Below are 21,498 nucleotides of genomic sequence, written 5' to 3' on the forward strand. Positions count from 1 at the left end.
GGCATATAGTTTCGAGATAGCGACACGCCGATTAACGGGCGTCAAAAACGTCATGGTCTCACGGGGCGGCATATAGTTTTGAGATAGTGACACGCCGATTAACGGGTATCAAAAACGTCGTGGTCTCATCGTGCGGCATATATTTTCGAGATAGTGACACACAGATTAACGGGTGTCAAAAATGTCGTGGTCTCACCGTGCGGCATATAGCTTCGAGATAGCGACACACAGATTAACGGGTGTCAAAAACATCGTGGTCTCACGGTGCGGCATATAGTTTCGAGATAGCGACACACAGATTAACAGGCATCAAAAACGTCGTGGTCTCACCGTGCGGCATATAGTTTCGAGATAGCAACACACAGATTATTGGGCGTCAAAAACGTCGTGGTCTCATGGGGCAGCATATAGTTTCGAGATAGCGACACGCCGATTAACGGGCGTCAAAAACATTGTGGTCTCAAGGTGCGGCATATAGTTTCGAGATAGCGACACGCCGATTAACGGGCGTCAAAAACGTCGTGGTCTCATCGTGCGGCATATAGTTTCGAGATAGTGACACATAGAATAACGGGTGTCAAAAATGTTGTGGTCTCACCGTGTGGCATATAATTTCAAGATAGCGACACACAGATTAACGGGTGTCAAAAACCTCGTGGTCTCACAGTGCGGCATATAGTTTCGAGATAGCGACACGCAGATTAACGGGCGTCAAAAATGTTGTGGTCTCACGGTGCGGCATATAGTTTCGATTTAGTGACACGCCGATTAACGGGCGTCAAAAACGTTGTGGTCTCACGGTGCGGCATATAGTTTCGAGATAGCGACACGCAGATTAACGGGCGTCAAAAATGTTGTGGTCTCACGGTGCGGCATATAGTTTTGAGATAGCGACACCCCGATTAATGAGCGTCAAAAACGTTGCGGTCTCACGGTGCGGCATATAGTTTCGATTTAGTGACACGCCGATTAACGGGCGTCAAAAACGTTGTGGTCTCACGGTGCGGCATATAGTTTCGAGATAGCGACACGCAGATTAACGGGCGTCAAAAACGTTGTGGTCTCACGGTGCGGCATATTCGCAACTCCAATGAACTGCAGGGGGCGCTGCGAAAACTGGCCGCGCCTGGCTACACTGTGCAACATGGCGGCTATACGGCGGTCCCCCCGTCGCCTCAACCGCTGTGTTTGATGTACAGTAGACTGTAGTTTGATGATTTTCGTGCAGTGTGGTGCCAGTTTACTGTTTTGTGAAAGGAAAGCAAGTAGCTTACGCCGACCAAATCATTTTAGCCGATCTAAGAGAGGCACAAAGGGTAATGAGGCTGAAATGGTCGCACGGTGTGTGAAAACATCTGGCGTGACAGCGGAACCGCACGAAATTCTGATAAAAAACACCAATGTATTCTTGAACCCATTGGTCGTGGAACCGAAGTACCCGTGCACTATCGAATTGTCAGACAAGTACAAGCACTTTCTGCTGCTTTGATTCACTGTGAAGGCGCTGATAGATAGTCCGGCATTTCGAGCGTGCGAGACAGCGGCCGGCGAAGTTGGATACGTCACGCTGGCCTCGCCAGGATTGCCGAAATCTTACAACCTGCTCAATTTTGCACGTTTAACATGGCCCGCAGCAGTGCACCGACTTGCTCGATCAGCTGTTGCTGCTGTACATGCGAATAAATGCGCAGCCGGCGCGCATGCACTTTCTCATTGTTGTTCGTTCGGCTGTGGGGGTCTTCCCCAACCCGTAGCGCGTGTAATCGCAGCTACGTAGGGTTCGGGCGAATAAGGCAACCAGCGAGTCAACTCAACAACGTTTATTGCTGTCAGCAATAAAACACACTTGTAGAGGGAAGTCCGCTCTGTATAACAACTAATAAAATAGGCTTGCCTCGTCGCGTGTGGTAGTCACGCGAACAAGGTCACTCACGGCTTTCAGCAGGTAAAAATCCGTCCAGGCAGTAGGTCAAGCGAGGTCAGAGAGAGCGGGGGTCTCTCGGTCGCGCTCTTTTATGCCTTTTTGCCTTTCCGCGAGGGGAGTGTCCTCCTCGCCCGCCGGATGCTTTCCCTCTTCCCGCGCGGCACGCGCGTCGCGAGAGGCGAGCGAGAACCGGGAGAGGGCAAAGTGCATTTCTCCCGTGTTCGCCCGGCTCCCGCAGCGCGCGTGGCTACCGGCGGTGGTTGCGGCGCGTTGCGAGAGATGGCGCTAGTGTCGCGATGCTAACGCCACCGAAACGCCGGGGTCACTTGGGAGAAAAAGGTCGGAGGCGCTCTCTCTTTGGCTGGGGATCGGCGACCAACACGCACGAACGCTTCGCGCGTGCGCCGGCCCGCTTCGCGCGACCGTCGCGCGAGGCTTAGAGCGGGACACCGGTATGGACGAACGCGGATCGTTCGAACGCGCCACCGCTCGCGTGACCGTACACGTGAACGACTAGGCGATGGTGTCATAGCATGGGGCGAACGTATTCGCTCGCTAGCGGGTCGCGGTGAGTCGGACTTCCTTGATTTGTCGCGCGCCCGTGTGAATGTTCTATTGGTTGTAATTCGGCTAGTGTGTATTAGTATATGAAAGGTGCAATAAATGCCCTTTTGATTGTTTGCACTACTGGATTGTCGTTCCTTTGTCCCAAGAGCACATGTGAGACCCCACACGGCGAAGGCGCAAACTCTGCATGCTCAGAGAGCAAGCGAACCTAAAATAAAGCTTTGCACTTTCTCGCGAGCATGCACTACGAATCTTTGGCAAACCTTTCCCACTACTTTTGCGTTCCTGTTATCTATTTTACATTCAAGATTTGCGCAACGTGACTGCTGCTTTGCTTAGCTGTAGTTATTGCAGTAGTTGGCACATTGTTTCTCTCGTAGAGAACAAAACGATAAATAAGAAACCCCGAAAGATCTGCTTACTAGAATAAAAACACATTTCCACAACATGTACAGGTATGGCTTGTGCTGCGTGGTCTGACCATGACTGATTACTCATCCCCGCTTTCTACGAACATGTCGCTTATGGCTGCTGTGTAAACTAATGAAATAAAATGTTTCTACGTAAATTAATGTTAACTAAGCTACTGCACTATGAATCTAATTAATTTTAAATGTTATTCTATAATTTATCATTTACGTATCCTGCACTTTATGTGGCCAAAATTGTGTTCGCATCTGAACTGCCAATTTCCTTCATACACTGATAAGGGATACAATTGCTTTGATAATTACGCACTTTCAGATAAGCACCTACTAATTTGCACTAGTTACACATGTAGCATGTCCACGTCGCAATGAAGGCGTACCACTATGCCACCCCATAGTTATTTTGCACGCTGGCGCGTACATATTGCGCTTACATAGAACGATTTACTGACGTTACCCGGGAGTACCTGAAACTCCGATGTACCGATTTTCGCTGATGTACCATACGCGGTAGTTCCACGTTGTGCGCCGCATGTATCCGATATAAAAGCTTTAATCAATGAAAGCTTGAGTACTGCGGTGACATTCGCATCATAAACTGCATTATCACGCTGGCTATCACATGAAACTGCATGTTGCAGCACGCATACGCTGAACGTTATCACGATGGCAGTAACAACCTCAATGCAAACTTCCTGAAGCTCGCTGTAGCGCTTTACTGCAAACGTAGTACCAGCAACAGGATCGCGTTCTCTTCACACAAACAAGAAACCGACCCTCGCCTGAAAAAAAAAAAAACTTTCTCGAGGAAGATGTGGAGAACACAACTATTGCTGTTTTTGCAGCTTATAAGATTCGCAATCCATGTGGCTCTTCGGCGCCGCAAAACTGCAAAACGCAGCATAATTCCACGGCCGTGCGGATTTTGTACATGGTGGCTCCATCGTATCGTACTAGAAGCGCACCCGATCGCAGTACGAAGGCTACGGACAGAGCGTCTGCTCTGACACCTCCGTGTGAGGTTTCCGGCGCTCGCCGCTAGGTGTCGCATGAATTGCTGGAGTTGCAAATAGTTTCGAGTTAGCGAAACGCCGATTAACGGGTGTCAAAAATGTCGTGGTCTCACGGCGGGGCCATATACATGTAGTTTCGAGATAGCGACACGCAGATTAACGGGCATCAAAAACGTCGTGGTCTCACGATGCGGCATATAGTTTCGAGATAGCGACCTGCCGATTAACGGGCGTCAAAAACGTCGTGGTCTCGCGGTGCGGCTTATAGTTTCAAGATAGTGACATGCTGATTAACGGGCATCAAAAACGTCGTGGTCTCATGGTGCGGCATATAGTTTCGAGATAGCGGCATGCCAATTAACGGGCGTCAAAAACGTCGTGGTCTCACGGTGCGGCATATAGTTTCGAGATAGCAACATGCCGATTAACGGGCGTCAAAAACGTTGTAGTCTCACGGTGCGGCATATAGTTTTGAGATAACGACACGCCGATTAACGGGCGTCAAAAACGTCGTGGTCTCGCGGTGCGGCTTATAGTTTCAAGATAGTGACATGCTGATTAACGGGCATTAAAAACGTCGTGGTCTCATGGTGCGGCATATAGTTTCGAGATAGCGGCATGCCGATTAACGGGCGTCAAAAACGTCGTGGTCTCACGGTGCGGCTTATAGTTTCAAGATAGTGACATGCTGATTAACGGGCATTAAAAACGTCGTGGTCTCATGGTGCGGCATATAGTTTCGAGACAGCGGCATGCCGATTACCGGCGTCAAAAACGTCGTGGTCTCACGGTGCGGCATATAGTTTCGAGATAGCAACATGCCGATTAACGGGCGTCAAAAACGTTGTAGTCTCACGGTGCGGCATATAGTTTTGAGATAACGACACGCCGATTAACGGGCGTCAAAAACGTCGTGGTCTCATGGTGCAGCATATAGTTTCGAGATAGCGACATGCTGATTAATGGGCGTCAAAAGCGTTGTGGTGTCAGAGTGCGGCATATAGTTTAGATATAGCAACACGCCGATTAACGGGCGTCAAAAACATCGCAGTCTCACGCGGATTAACGGGCGCCATATGGCCGGTGTTGCTTCTGTGCTGGTCAACGGACCCAAGTGTGTGCGTCTGTGTGGTGCAGTGCGCGGGGCGCGACCTCGGACAGCGGGGAGGGGAATGAACCATTCCCTCGCCCATGACTAAAAGGGGCGTGGCCAGGACTTTTGGGAGGAGTCATGAAATAATTAGGTGAACTCTGCATACCTGCAGTTCCCCGACATAGGGAACTAGGGAAAGGAGAGGCTATTTAACCGCAGGTTTCTGGCCCTGCTAATCAGTCTAGAAGGTGAGCCTGTAATCTGCTGAGAAGCAGTCAAAGAGCTAGTGCCGTCCAGTATCGCCTGGGCCACCTAGTCGCGTCGGAACTCCAAGTAACTAGTTGACGTACGAGACGACAAACTAACTCTGCAACGAAGCTCACGGTAGTTCGCCTCAAGTTAGCTCAACCCTGCTTGAGGGAAGTAGTCAGATCTAGACTCCCGGGAAACCCAGCCGAGCAATCACATCTGCCTCAACAAGATCGACTCTTCGGGAAAGCTCTGCGTGCTGACTTCACGGTTTATGGACTTGCTGCTGCTGCCCGGCTATGCGTATGACATCGTTTGTATCTTTTGAACTTTGTTTTCGGTTGAACTTTGTTTTAATAAACTACTGTTAAGTGTATTCTTGTATATTTGATCCGCATCCTGTTTCATTTTGATATCTACTGTTAATTGCTCGTCATATTTATTTGTCATCACCATTGTGCTATATTAAGCTCAGGTGTTTTAGTTTGTCTTGTGTCTTTTTTAATTCTTTTAATTAATTTGTGTATCGTTATCAGTCGATAAGTATCTTGTTTACTCCCGCCTCTGACTCTTTCACTGTGTTCATTCGAATACAGAACGACCAACCGGCCTGTATACCCCATCGATCGACTTCGCGCTGACGACGAACGGGTGACAATCGTGACAGCGTGACATGGCTGGAGCGTCTCCAGTTGGAGGCAGCCTGCCCTGTCCCTATGGTCTGTTTGATGCTTGAAAGGGTCTGAAGGCGAGCTCGTTGGTATGCATCCATGGTGGAAAAAAATAGTGCAATGTATAGGTGCATCGGAAAGGAAGGGCGCTTGTTACGACGAGGAGCTACGTAGTACATGGTGAATGACATTTGTAGGTGTTTAGCAGTGCCTGAAGAGTTAATCCTGTTACTGGAGAAATCTAAAAAAATGTGGTTGATCCCTCTTATATAGGAATCGGTATAGAACACGAAAGTGAAACGTGTCTTCACAGAAGTAGTGTAATGTTTATTGCACATTGATATATAATGTCTATTGGTGTTTTGTGGCTAAAGCGCTCTTAGGCGTTGATGCACCCACGCTGACGCCTGGTGGCACGTCTCCTCCATCACGACTACCAACGTCGATGACCATGAGCAACCGTCGTGCATATGGAAGCTGCACTACGCTGCACACGCTAGCACAACGCGAAAGACGAAGCACGTAACTGACACACTAATACAACGCGCAAGACAAAGCACGTAACTGAATCGTCACCGAGTCAAATCAGCGCGTACAGCGCGTCGTAATTGCAGCCTCCGCGATCAACTTCAGAAACATTTTCAGAGCTAATTGCGGAGGCCACGCTCCGCTGTGCTGAGTACGGTGAACGCCACCTAGGTGGCGTTGGTAGTGCTTCTTGATGCCAGCGTCCCTTCGAATGCTGGCATCGAGGCGTCGTAGTGCTGAGACCACCGAAGCGTTCACTGTCGGTGCGCGTTAGTGTCATAATGCAGTACTTCTCTTTTCTGCTCGTAGGCGGCGGCACCGCCCCGAGCAAGAGCGCGGGTACACGGAGGAGTGTTAGATATATAAGGCGCGTCTGTGTAGCTCTCTGCAAATGCGTTTGTGGCGCAATGGGTTAAACGCTCGGCGATCTATCGTCGCGGACCGAGAGGTCGTGGGTTCGATTTCCAAATTTTGCATGTTTGTGGAACTTTTTCTTCTGGTTTCTTTCTTTGTATTATGTTCGTGTACATTGTAAGAACGTCATATCCGTGACGGAAATACGTCAGTGAAGTCTTGGTGGACCCCGGCATAAAACAATTTCGTTTTAAAACAGTGCTAAGAACACGATCAGCGTTTGTCCTGGTTTCTTCCGTCCTGTGGAAGGCCTAGGAGTAGGACACTGGAATGGAACACGGTCAGCGTTTGTCCTGGGTTCTTCCATTCTGTGGAAGGCTTAGGAGCAGAACACTGGAATGGACGAACACAATCGCTCAAATGCCGACTTTTTGCAGTATTGGAACAATCGCCGTAGCCTGAGAGTGAGTGGTCAAAAGCAGCGGGAAGCTGGCCAGGTACCACCGTTGCAGTGCTCTATATTTCAATATGCACCAACTCCCCGAGCCTAGTTAACCCAGTGCTTCGTTTCTGAGTGGTCCATGTTTTGAGCACCGTTTCTTCCACCACAGCTGCCTGATACATACTAGTAGGCAAAGGCTAGAGAGACTTGTTCACATCCGCAACCAAAATGAGCGCGTCACATATGAAAGATATAGGCACGTGTCATGCAATTTGATGAGAAATTAGGTCTCGCACTTTTATGTCTCAAATATGATGTATTCATTAAATGAACGATGTGAAAGGTCTCGACATATTTACCACCAAACGAGAAGAGCAACATGTTCCTGTGACCAGCGGCTACAGCGCATCATTTGCACTCACAACGAAAACAGTATGCCATGCACTGAAAGCAGAAAGGTGCACAAATAATATGCAATTTGCTATAAATTTGCATCTACAAGTTGTAGTTTGTGGGGACGTGTGACTCTAACGTGTCCTCCGATGTTTTCCCTGCATGGCTCTCGTCTCGTGTAATCCGGCTTTGCCGCATGGCTTTATGCCGGCATAGGTCGGTGTGGTTGCAGCATATTACGAGAGATGGCGCAAGTGTTGCGCTGCTAACGCCACCTAATGGAGTGGTTACTGGGGTAATGTACTTGGTAATGTCAGCGGCTTCCACCATGTTGGTTTCACTATCGTGGGGGGATTTCGCAATGGCGCACAAAGCCCACCTTTTCTGCTGATCGGCTAGAACCCTGGCTGCAGCCATCATGATCGTCCTGCATGAGCTTCGTCTCAAGCAAAACAACATTGTGCTTTGTTGGCGCCCCCTTCTATCAACTGGGCTGTCCATTGCTGCTTACGTGGCGCACTTTTGCGTTCACTGAGAAAGGGAGGGCAAAGGGCGCTTCTTGCTTTTTAGGGGCGAAGCTCCTTAGGGTGCGGGTCTGTCCCTCCTCTGTAGTATGTAGTAGTAGTAGTAGTAGTAGTAGTTGTCGTCGTAGTAGTAGTCGTAGTAGGTAGCCACGTCTACTTTTATGAGAAAAAAAAATTCCTAAAGGTGTGTCCGTAGCGGAATCGAACCAGGGACCCCTCGCTTTTGAACGCGCGGCGCTAACCACTACGCCACGAAGCGCACATGGACACACGCACCACGATGGCAATAAATACCCAACATTAACAAAAGACCGCGTTTCTAACGCGTTTGTGCTAGCGCGTTACGGCCCGTGTAAGAAGCTGGTGTAAGACGCTGTGGCCTCTCCGCCTTACCCCCGTATTCATAAACGCTGATGGCGTCGGCAAACGCGGTGCACGTTCCGGCATGTGTAAACGGCTGCGTAAGACGCTGTGGCCTCTCCCCCTTAGAGTACTGCACGTTTCTAACGCGTTTGTGCTAGCGTCCCCTTAAGCGGGAGATGGAGCAATTATAATGAAGGGCACTGTTATAAAATAGGAATGACGTCACATATGGCGCGTGTCATTGGTGGAAGTCAATCGTTCGATTTAGTGCGGCGAGACTGGGCGAATTGCACGGAAGATTCACGGTTTACCGATGATTCCCTCCGGAGCTTCGCCCACTCATCATCATTCACCCCGTGGATATGCGGCATTTTTTTTCCCCCCTTTTCTCTGGATGCGTATGCAGCATGATCGTGGCCGACACGGACGTGAAGCGGCTAACGCCATATTGTGGCACGCTGTGCCAACTCGTGATACTCTTCATGGTTTTTGCAATCAGCATGCAGGCAGGGCGCTTTGCGTGGTTAATGACAGCAGATGTGAACTCGCATAGGCAAACCTATTGCCCTGTCTCGGCATCGTTAGTTTAAGGAGAACTAACCAATGCAAATTTCACGCTTATTCTGCATGGAAAATGCCATGCAGAAGGCAAAATTTTGATGACTATATCCAATATGTGGCGAATAACATATAATAAGATATGCTTTTTTTTCTCGTAGCCCTAGTGTATGAGTTGACACTCTTAAGTCGACTCATCATTACAACCAACATATCGTGATATGTGGTATCGCCAGAAGTGGACTGCACTGTAGTTCGCTAATTGGCTCTGGGACGAGCCTCGAAAAAAGAACACACGTACATTTGTGAGGGTTAAGTTTAACACCATTTTGACCCTTTGTAGAGACCAAGCTGCACTTGTAGCTCGTACACAGTGATGTTACAAGATTTATGACCAATCTGCACTTCGTCCACGTACACAGAATAATGTAATTGACTCGCAAAGTACGATTGTGCAAGTAGTTTTCCATAACACTTAGCATGTTCCCGTGGATGTCCACTGCCGACAGGTCTCGCAGGAGTCCATAACGCCATGTTGTGCCGTACGTCTTTTCCATATCAAGATATACAGATAAGAATTGCTTATGTACAAAAGCATCACGAATGTTTGATTAGATGCACGCGAGATGGTCGGTTGTCGACCACCCCTCTTTAAAGCTGCATTGATATGATCAAGAATTTTGTTTGACTCAAGGAAGTGTAAAAGGTGATGGTTGATCATATTTAACGCATTTGCAAAAGGGTTTTGCTCGATATACAACAGCAAGTGTCTCTTAACTCTTTCGTTACCTCACCCAGTGATCAATGCTTTAAATCGCAGATTTGGACACGTTGGAATAGTTTTCTGTGCACTTAGTGCCACCTAATGGTGTTAGTCTAGGCACTCCTCTTTCAGAATCAGTTAAAATTTTCCTGCTCTGACGACATTCTGATTTTTTGGCGGACCTTTTCGCGAACTAATGTGCGTGTGTTAAAGTGAAAAGGGGGCGTGGCTGTCACCCTCGAACGTTAAAGCTTGACTCCCAGGACGTGAACAATGAAATTATTATGTTGGTTTTGCCATCTGACAGTGCTGGGCAGTGATAAACACCTTAAAATGATGCCAGCTGTTCAATAGTGAGCTTTGGTTTGGAGTTCAAGTAGTTCTATTCCACAAAGCACATTTCTAACGTCCATCGCATGTCCAACATTGTGGACTTCAAAGAGTTTCAGTTTCGCTCCACTTGCAAATCTGCAGGGTGTGTACTTGGCTTGGTCAGGATGTGCTGCCACCGGCAGCAAAAAACATTCACTTCACACCAAGAAGACCGCCCTTGGCCCAGCACTATGGAGACTGTTTACAACGGTGCAGGATTTCTTTCTGCTCTTCTTCACTACGGAGGTGATAAAGACCAGTTGGGAAAATAACCAAATATACTTGGATGCATGTTGTGGGCAACTGCCCAGCTACGCTAAGAGAGATGGGTACTGGAAAGAGGTGGCTCCAGACGAACTGGTGAAGTTTATTGTACTTTTCAACGAACCATCCTCAGAAGATGCCGAAAAGGTGAAACTGTAAAATGTGTTACGAGGGCCACAAAGTTGAACAAAAATTTATGTTTTGTGCAAAAAATGTGGAGTGCACTGTAGAGGGCGCGAGTGCTAAGCCGATTATGAGGCGCCCTCTATAGGATGTAGCATATAAAGGCTGTGCTGTGAATAAACGGGGGCACTTCTGCTGGGGACTCGGAGCGTGTGTCTTTACTCCGCGGCCCTCGGGCTTCAGCCTGCCTCCTCGGCCGCCTCGGCTCGAACCCTCCCACCACATGGTGTCAGAAGTGGGATGCGTGGTTCCCGCGACTTGCCATGGCTAACAAAGACGCTCCAGTTCCTGCTCTCGCTGCCGCCAGTCTCCGGAGTCCCGCTCCGTTCCCCTTCGACGATGTCGGCGAGTGGCTGCCCTGGTTACGGCAATTTGAGGACTATGCCTTCGCCACCGGCATGCACGCAGCCCCGGACGAGACGAGGGTTAGGACTCTCCTCTACTGTATGGGCCCCCGTGCACGCATTGTCCTCAGTTCTCTCATGTCCGATGAAGAAGCGTACAAGTCCTACGCGGAAGTCACCCGGCGGCTCACAAGCTACTTCGTGCACCCCGTAAACGAGGTGTACGAGAGCTCTCGGTTCCACAAGCGGACGCAAGAGCCAGGCGAAACCGTCGACAGTTTCTTCACGGCCCTTCGGAACATGGTACGCAAGTGTAACTACCCGTCACCTGCCGTTGAAGAGCGTCTTGTTCGCGACCGTTTCGTCGTGGGTTTGGCGGATTCTCGCCTTTCAGACAAGCTGTGCCGCACTCCGAGCCTTTCCCTGGACGACGCACTCGTGCAAGCTCGTCAGCACGAAGACGCCGAACGCGAAAGACAACGCCTGTCCCTCACCGCTGGGCAACCGCTTACGGCAGCTCACGTGGACGCGGCGACTTCGCGTAAACCCGCGCAGCGTGCACGCGGACGACGCAATAGACGGGACTCTGGCAACTTTGCTGACTTTGCGTCACGTGACCGACCCGACGGTTCGCACTCGAGCAACAGAGCTGGCGAGGCTTTGAAATGCGGCCTAGGCCTAAGTAGGCAATGCGGATTTTGCGGTCACGAGTTTCACCGACGGTCTGACTGTCCAGCGGCCAAAGCGGTCTGTAACCACTGCAAGAAGCGAGGCCACTTCGCGGCGGTATGTCGCTCAGGGAAGCGCCTCGGATCCGTCGAGCTCCACTCCGTCGCGGCGGTGGCCCGCAACGGGCGGTACGTTGAGGTGCGTGTCAACGGGAACCCTCTCGTCTTCAAAGTGGACTCTGGAGCCGACGTCTCGGTGGTTCCGCGCACGTTTCCCGGCTGCCCAGCCGTCCTCGATAAGCCGCGAGGCGAAGAACTTTTCGGACCCGGGAAACAAGCCCTGAAGCTTCTCGGCACCTTCGACGCGGCGCTGTCTTGGAGAGGCAGGCAAGTCAACGAGCGCCTCTACGTCGTTGCGGGACAAGAGCAGCCACTTCTCGGCTATCCCGCTATCGTTGCCCTTGGGGTCGTCAAGTTTGTCGGCGCCGTCGCACCAGCTCTGCCGGACGCACCACCTCGTGAAGTCCCTCCAGCCCTTTTCACCGGCCTGGGCACGTTTCCGGAAGAGTACACGATACGTATCAAGCCTGACGCGGTACCGTATGCCCTCAGCACAGCCCGGCGTATCCCGATACCGCTACGAGACGTAGTCAAAAAGGAGCTCGACAAGATGGAGCAGGAGGGCGTGATCCGGTGCGTCGACGAACCGACGGACTGGTGCGCGGGACTTGTCGTCGTCCCGAAGCCAGCGGGGGGTTACCGCCTGTGCGTTGATTTGACCAAACTCAACCAAGTCGTTCTGCGTGAACGCCACGTACTCCCGACCGTCGACCAAACCCTCGGACTTCTCGGTGACGCACGCGTTTTCTCGAAGTTGGACGCAACTTCAGGCTTCCACCAAGTACGCCTGGCGCGCGACTCCCAGAAGTACACGACTTTCATCACTCCGTTTGGCAGGTATTGCTACTGCCGCCTCCCATTCGGCATAACATCGGCCCCGGAATACTTCCAGCGTCAGATGTCTCGCCTGCTGGAAGGGTTGGCTGGTGTTGTTAACCTTATGGACGACATCCTTGTGTTTGGCCGCACCACAGAAGAACACGACCAACGCCTCCAGGCAGTCCTTGGTCGCCTCCAACAAGCGGGGGTCACCCTCAACGCTGCCAAGTGCACTTTCGGCGTGTCCAGCGTGCGGTTCCTTGGCGTTGTCGTCGGTGCCAATGGCATCACTCCGGATCCAGAGAAAGTGGCCGCCATTCAGCGCATGCCAGCTCCTCAGGACGTTCATGGTGTCCAACGTTTTCTCGGTATGCTCAACCATGTCGGTCGCTTCCTCCCGGGCCTCTCTCAAACGACTGCGCCAATCAGAAGTCTCCTGAACAAGCTTGCAGCCTGGACATGGGGACCAGCGCAGGCTTCAGCATTTGAAAAGCTCAAGAGCATGCTGTCGTCGGACATCTGCCTCGCAAGGTACAACCCTGCACTGTTGACGACAGTCTCCGCAGATGCCAGTTCCTTCGGGTTGGGTGCTGTCCTCCTTCAAGACCAGCCATCAGGGGAGCGCCGACCAGTTGCATACGCCTCTCGAGCGCTGACTGAAACGGAACGGAGGTACAGCCAGATCGAAAAGGAGGCACTGGCTGCCACCTGGGCCATCAACCGATTCGACGAGTTTCTTCGGGGTCTTCGTTTCACCCTCGAGACCGACCATAAGCCGTTAGTACAGCTCCTAGGAACCGCGGATCTCGATCTCATGCCACCACGAATCCAGCGCTTCCGCATCCGCCTTCTCCAGTACCAGTTTGATGTCAAGTACGTTCCTGGGAAACAGCTGGCCACCGCAGATGCACTCTCAAGGGACCCAGTCGTCCAGCTGCCAGCGACTCCAGCTGTTGACAAGGTGGAGCTGTACGTTCAAGAAGCACTCCGTGCTATCCCTCCTACATTTGCAGTCCTCCTCGACGACTTCCGAGCTCACCAGGCTGCAGATGGGGAGTGCGCGCAGCTCAAGTTGTACTGTGAGCAAGGGTGGCCTAGGAAAGAGAATCTGCCTCTCAGCATGGCTCAGTTCTGGGCTCATCGGGCCGAGTTCAGTATTGGTGACGGCCTTCTCCTCTGCGGTGGACGCCTGCTGGTGCCCGCTTCTCTGCGGAAGCACGTCCTCTCCCTCATCCATGACGGACACCTCGGAGTGAACCGTTGCCGCGCCATCGCCAGGGGAGCTGTCTGGTGGCCGACCATGGGGAGTCAGATCAAGACAATGGTGGAGAACTGTCCCAACTGTGCTACCACGCGGGTCCAGCGAGCAGAGCCACTGCTGCCTACCGTGACGCCTAGCCGTCCCTGGGAGCGAGTCGGGATGGACATATTTCATCACGAAGAAGCCGACTACCTTCTCCTCGTAGATTACTACTCGAGGTACCCTGAAGTGCTGTCCCTTCGCTCGACGACGTCTACAGCGGTGATCTCCATCATCAAAAGTGTCTTCGCAAGGCATGGGATCCCAGAGACCCTCGTCAGCGATAATGGGCCTCAATTTTCGTCGGCAGAATTCCGCGTCTTCGCCCAGAGCTACGGATTCTCCCACGTCACCAGCAGTCCCAGGTACCCGCAGTCTAATGGGGAAGTCGAGCGTATGGTGCGGACGGTTAAGGAACTCTTCAAGAAGTCTCCGGACTGGCCTTTGGCCCTCTTGGCATACCGCAACGCACCTGGCGTGACCGGGTACAGCCCTGCTCAGCTGCTCATGGGGCGCAGCCTCAGGACTCGCCTTCCGGTCCCCATGGCCGCGTTGCTTCCAGAACCACCTAACGCTGCCGACTTCCACCGGCGTGACACTACCCAACGACGTCGCCAGCGTCAAGATTTTGACCGTCGACATGCTGCACAAGATTTGCGGCCCCTGGAGGAGGGAGAGAGAGTGTGGATTCGCGACACAGATTGTGCTGGCACTGTTCTTAGCCCAGCGCAGCGTCCACGCTCCTACGTGGTCCAGACGGATGCAGGTGCTCTCGTCCGCAACCGGAGACATCTGGTTCCGCAGCAGTCTCCGTCATCAGGTGGTCTAGACCTCGGCAGCTCCAGTCCACGGACACGAGGATCTGAAAGCCTGCCACAGACTCCAACTCGCCCAGAGCCTGTGTGCAGCAGTCCAACTCCCAGGGCACTTACTCCTCTACCAGTTGCATCGCCACCGGTTGCCCCGGCTACTCCCTCAAGACCGCCTGGGTCAGTTGTACGCACTCGGTCTGGACGTTGTGTTAGGCCGCCGGTGCGGCTGAACTTGTAGAACGTGCCATGAGACATTTGTCATTACGTTGTATACCTGAGAGCAAGGGGTTGCTTTCTGTTACTTTCCCAAAAGGGGGGATGTAGAGGGCGCGAGTGCTAAGCCGATTATGAGGCGCCCTCTATAGGATGTAGCATATAAAGGCTGTGCTGTGAATAAACGGGGGCACTTCTGCTGGGGACTCGGAGCGTGTGTCTTTACTCCGCGGCCCTCGGGCTTCAGCCTGCCTCCTCGGCCGCCTCGGCTCGAACCCTCCCACCACAGCACCTTCCTGCACGTCAAGCAGCAGCCAATCAGCGACAGCCGAAATGGACAGTCCACTAATTGGACTCTTACAGAATACCGCCCCACGCTTCCATTGCGCTGCCTCTCGCACTTTCCGGACGCACACAGCCACACACACATAGACTTAGGTGCCCTGTCTATGCGAAATTCAAAGCGTAATGGAATAGCGTCCCGCACGTAAACTACGCTATCACGCTATACTAAAACTCTCTTTCTGCAAAGTTCGTTCGCGGAACGGTAACGCTATTTCCCTTAACCCCTCTATTACGCTAACGTTAAGCTAAAACTGTCTATAATAATAATAATAATAATAATAATAATAATAATAATAATAATACTTTATTCGTACTCGGAGAGTCGAATATGTAGTCCAGGCATACACGGAGTGGTTTGCGTGCCGCACCTGGGACCCGTGGAGCGTGTGAGACATCTTTTCTTTTTCTTTCTTTCGTCAGTCCTGCTAATGTATTTTGGCAAGTTCGAAGTACTTTAGGCACGGCATCTTCTGAGAGGGCAGGAATGCGACATGGTATCAAGACTGCAGTTCCATTAATAAAGTCGCGAACGATAAACACAGAGGAAAAAATAAAATAAATAAAGGCGGTGGTGATCAGAGTGAGCTTGCGCGAAAGGCCCCTAAATAATACTAGGTTGGCAATGCCGCGACGATGTTGTGCAACACGCTATGTATCGCGAGAAACACCCCAAAACAGGCGACGAGACCAACTGACGGCGAAGGCATGGCATAAAATAAAGAACCAACTTTGGCACGGAGGTGAGGCCGGCAGGCCGGCGCGTCTGAGCTTACCGCGCCGGGAGCGGCAGCACCACATTTCCCCTCGTGGCATCGGTGCGCAAGGGGGTCACGCGCGCCCGAAGGAAAACGCCGCCGGTATTCACACCTCTCCATTCTAGCAACTTTAACTCGGGTAAGTGCTTGTTTGTAGAAGTCTGAGAGTGACTGCCTGGGCCCTGCACAGGGAGGAGTGCGGTAGAGGCACTGTAATTTGCGCATTTTCACCTTGGTGCTAAGGAGTAAAAACAAAGTTATTTTATTAACTTTGTTTTTATTGCACGCTAACTTGGGTCACTGGGTATGTACCGCTCTTCAGTGAACCTCTAATTGCACGCTAACTTGGGTCGCTGGGTCTATACCGCTCTTCAGCGAACCTCTAATTTCACGCTAACTTGGGTCACTGGGTATGCACCGCTCTTCAGTGAACCTCTAATTGCACGCTAACTTGGGTCACTGGGTATGCACCGCTCTTCAGCGAACCTCTAATTTCACGCTAACTTGGGTCACTGGGTCTATACCGCTCTTCAGCAAACCTCTAATTCACGCTACCCTTGAGTCACTGGGTATGCACCGCTAGGTCACTGGGTATGTACCGCTCTTCAGCGAACCTCTAATTTCCGCTAACTTGGGTCACTGGGTATGATACCGCTCTTCAGCGAACCTCTAATTTCACGCTAACTTGGGTCACTGGTATGTACCGCTCTTCAGCGAACCTCTAATTTCACGCTAACTTGGGTCACTGGGTATGCACCGCTCTTCAGCAAACTCTAATTTCACGCTAACTTGGGTCACTGGGTATGCACCGCTCTTCAGCGAACCTCTAATTTCACGCTAACTTGGGTCACTGGGTCTATACCGCTCTTCAGCGAACCTCTAATTTCACGCTAACTTGGGTCACTGGGTATGTACCGCTCTTCAGCGAACCTCTAATTTCACGCTAACTTGGGTCACTGGGTATGCACCGCTCTTCAGCGAACCTCTAATTTCACGCTAACTTGGGTCACTGGGTATGCACCGCTCTTCAGCAAACCTCTAATTTCACGCTAACTTGGGTCACTGGGTATGCACCGCTCTTCAGCGAACCTCTAATTTCACGCTAACTTGGGTCACTGGGTATGTACCGCTCTTCAGCGAACCTCTAATTTCACGCTAACTTGGGTCACTGGGTATGCACCGCTCTTCAGCGAACCTCTAATTTCACGCTAACTTGGGTCACTGGGTCTATACCGCTCTTCAGCGAACCTCTAATTTCACGCTAACTTGGGTCACTGGGTATGCACCGCTCTTCAGCGAACCTCTAATTTCACGCTAACTTGGGTCACTGGGTATGTACCGCTCTTCAGCGAACCTCTAATTTCACGCTAACTTGGGTCACTGGGTATGCACCGCTCTTCAGCAAACCTCTAATTTCACGCTAACTTGGGTCACTGGGTATGCACCGCTCTTCAGCGAACCTCTAATTTCACGCTAACTTGGGTCACTGGGTATACCGCTCTTCAGCGAACCTCTAATTTCACGCTAACTTGGTCACTGGGTATGCACCGCTCTTCAGCGAACCTCTAATTTCACGCTAACTTGGGTCACTGGGTATGTACCGCTCTTCAGCGAACCTCTAATTTCACGCTAACTTGGTCACTGGGTATGCACCGCTCTTCAGCGAACCTCTAATTTCACGCTAACTTCGGGTCACTGGGTATGTACCGCTCTTCAGCGAACCTCTAATTCACGCTAACTTGGGTCACTGGGTATGCACCGCTCTTCAGCGAACCTCTAATTTCACGCTAACTTGGGTCCTGGGTATGCACCCGCTCTTCAGCAACCTCTAATTTCACGCTAACTTGGGTCACTGGGTATGCACCGCTCTTCAGCGAAACCTCTAATTTCACGCTAACTTGGGTCACTGGGTATGCACCGCTCTTCAGCGAACCTCTAATTTCACCGCTAACTTGGGTCACTGGGTCTATACCGCTCTTCAGCGAACCTCTAATTTCACGCTAACTTGGGTCACTGGGTATGCACCGCTCTTCAGCGAACCTCTAATTTCACGCTAACTTGGGTCACTGGGTATGCACCGCTCTTCAGCAAACCTCTAATTTCACGCTAACTTGGGTCACTGGTATGCACCGCTCTTCAGCGAACCTCTAATTTCACGCTAACTTGGGTCACTGGGTATGCACCGCTCTCAGCGAAACCTCTAATTTCACGCTAACTTGGGTCACTGGGTATGCACCGCTCTTCAGCGAACCTCTAATTTCACGCTAACTTGGGTCACTGGGTATGCACCGCTCTTCAGCGAACCTCTAATTTCACGCTAACTTGGGTCACTGGGTCTATACCGCTCTTCAGCAAACCTCTAATTTCACGCTAACTTGGGTCACTGGGTCTATACCGCTCTTCAGCAAACCTCTAATTTCACGCTAACTTGGGTCACTGGGTATGCACCGCTCTTCAGCGAACCTCGTCACTGGGTATGCACCGCTCTTCAGCGAACCTCTAATTTCACGCTAACTTGGGTCACTGGGTATGCACCGCTCTTCAGCGAACCTCTAATTTCACGCTAACTTGGGTCACTGGGTCATGCACCGCTCTTCAGCAAACCTCTAATTTCACGCTAACTTGGGTCACTGGGTATGCACCGCTCTTCAGCGAACCTCTAATTTCACGCTAACTTGGGTCACTGGGTATGCACCGCTCTTCAGCGAACCTCTAATTTCACGCTAACTTGGGTCACTGGGTCTATACCGCTCTTCAGCGAACCTCTAATTTCACGCTAACTTGGGTCACTGGGTATGTACCGCTCTTCAGCGAACCTCTAATTTCACGCTAACTTGGGCCACTGGGTCTATACCGCTCTTCAGCAAACCTCTAATTTCACGCTAACTTGGGTCACTGGGTATGCACCGCTCTTCAGCGAACCTCTAATTTGACGCTAACTTGGGTCACTGGGTCTATACCGCTCTTCAGCGAACCTCTAATTTCACGCTAACTTCGGTCACTGGGTATGTACCACTCTTCATCGAACCTCTAATTTCACGCTAACTTGGGTCACTGGGTATGTACCGCTCTTCAGCAAACCTCTAATTTCACGCTAACTTGGGTCACTGGGTATGCACCGCTCTTCAGCGAACCTCTAATTTCACGCTAACTTGGGTCCCTGGGTATGTACCGCTCTTCAGCGAGCCTCTAAATTCACGCTAACTTGGGTCACTGGACATGTACCACTGGGTCCGTGCTGCTCTTCAGTGAACGTGCCTGGTGTGCCACCCTCTGGCTATGCCACTGTCGCGGATGATCGCAAAATGCATTTTTTTGTAGCGAGAGCTACATTGGCCGTATTCTCGCCGTTTCGCTGTGGCCGCACCGCGGGCTGAGCTGTTGCCTAGCAACCGCCACAGCTGGTAGCACAGCTCCATCTGGCATGACGTCAGAGGAGGAGCGGCTGAAACCGCATTGCAACAACAGAGGAGGCACCGGCATTGCATCGTATATATAGAAGGGGCGGCTCGGTGGGACTCGTCGGCAGATATGGAAAGTGAGTCGGAGAGACTGAAAGAAGCCAGGCTTCATCGTCGGAACGAAACCAAGAGGAGGCAGCGAGACGAGGAGACGGAGGAAGAACGAGGGGCACGCCTCGAGAAGCGTCGTAAGTACGAAGCGGCCAGGCGAGTGGATTCAGATGAGGATAGCACCCGAAACGTGTTCAAGTCACTGGACGACAGCCCCTTATCCTCCCGCCTCATCGACCATTGGGGCGTCTGTGGCAATTGAGAAACAACAAGATGAAGACTTTCAAAATAAATGCGTTACACTTTAAAAATGTCTAGTATTTAATGTAACCATAACTTAACGAGAGGTAACAACCAAACCTAAACACTCAGACGTACGAAGCTAATCGATAAAGATGTAACCGTAGAGAGAACCAAGCTAAACAATAAGATTAACCATACCTCTCGCTACGCACACCCAGGCATAACTGAGTTAAGCCACAGCCATTTTTTTATAACGTTTTATTTCTCATCGCATTGATTCGCACGGCGTCCAAGCTGCAAAGCGCGTGATGCAGTCGAGCCGTCGACTCGCGTGCAGTGCAGCGGCGGCCAGATGCGTGGGCTCCGAGATGAACGTTCCTCGTACCACAGCTGTCGTTCGTGCTACACAGGTTTGACAGTGGTCGTCGCTTGTCGCGAAGTATCGTATTACGGCACCAGTTATTATATTAGCACAGAGATATTTGAGTGGTGCCCTCACGCGTGTGTGACATCTGTGGGGGAACTCCGCTACCGCGACGGGCGCTCGCTACGTGAAGGCTACTTGCTAAAGTTTTCAAATGAAAGTCTGCAGGATTCTAGAAAAAAAATCACGCAAGAACTCCACTGGAGTTGGCTAAGTATGCGTAAGCATTGTGCCACTTGCTCATCTCCACCCAGTGCGGTGTCATCATCAGTCTTATTAAACTTTATCCAACCAGCATTAACACTTTTTAAACTTTATCTGTCGTTATCATCTTTATCGGACTAAATCTGATGCTTCTGAACCTGTATAGGTTATCACCCTTATTGGTCATCAACCTGTGAAAGTGAATGTCCAGTGAAGCTGTTGCAAAACCACAACAACTGCTGAGGAGGGTATGCAATGCTTTATTTATAGTTTGGATGCTTGTTTTGAGCTTGTTCTTTATTGAAACATATACTGTTCTGTGTGTTGTATGGGCGATTTCAATGTATGCACTGTTCGCTTCGCTTTGCTGAGCGCTTGTAGCCTCAGCCTTACAGGGGTATGAGCCATTTGCATTGGGTAGGCATAGAAATGCTTACGCATTTAAAGTCGCAGTTTCGCCCGAAAGGCGAGGCATCGATTGCGATAGCAAATTAGTAGACAGCTATACGAAGTAGGTGTAATAGTTTTATCGGCCATATAAACTTGTAAACATTCGATAAGCAACTAAATTAGCAAGCATAGTGACATGCGCACACAAGCAAACATGAACACATCTCACTCGATGACCGCGGAACCTCGCTGTCACAACGCTGGAGTGAGGAAGCAGGTAGCAGCACGGTAGCAGCAGCGAGCAAATCGTACTGCCTCTCGAACAATGCGAGCCCTCGGCGCATGTCCACATCGCAGATCGCTTTCAAGATAGGGCCTGCGCAGCGACTGCGCAGCACCGGGCACTCGGCACTGGTTATCTCCAACTGTCAAGCAGCATGCAGAATGTACATGCAAGGCAGATTGCCACGAATCACGCTAAGAATCATAGGCAATGCACTCCAAGAAGAACATGTAATCATATGGTGTCCAGGACATGAGGGCATCCCAGGCAATGAGAGGGCACACTCCCTAGCTTGAGAACTCACAAACCGTGCAGGAAACCACAGCCCTTGCCAAGATAGTCCACTTATGGCCTGAGACATCCTCGAGCACCAACGT

At 51.1% G+C, this 21,498-nt stretch overlaps 1 pseudogene; it reads left to right on the top strand.

Moving 5' to 3' along the window:
- Positions 1–14,336: 14,336 nt before the first annotated feature.
- Positions 14,337–15,250, top strand: LOC119432832 (uncharacterized; annotated as a pseudogene).
- Positions 15,251–21,498: the final 6,248 nt, after the last annotated feature.

The sequence above is a fragment of the Dermacentor silvarum genome, chromosome 11 (genome assembly GCF_013339745.2).
Source record: "Dermacentor silvarum isolate Dsil-2018 chromosome 11, BIME_Dsil_1.4, whole genome shotgun sequence".
In the NCBI taxonomy this organism is placed as follows: domain Eukaryota; kingdom Metazoa; phylum Arthropoda; class Arachnida; order Ixodida; family Ixodidae; genus Dermacentor; species Dermacentor silvarum.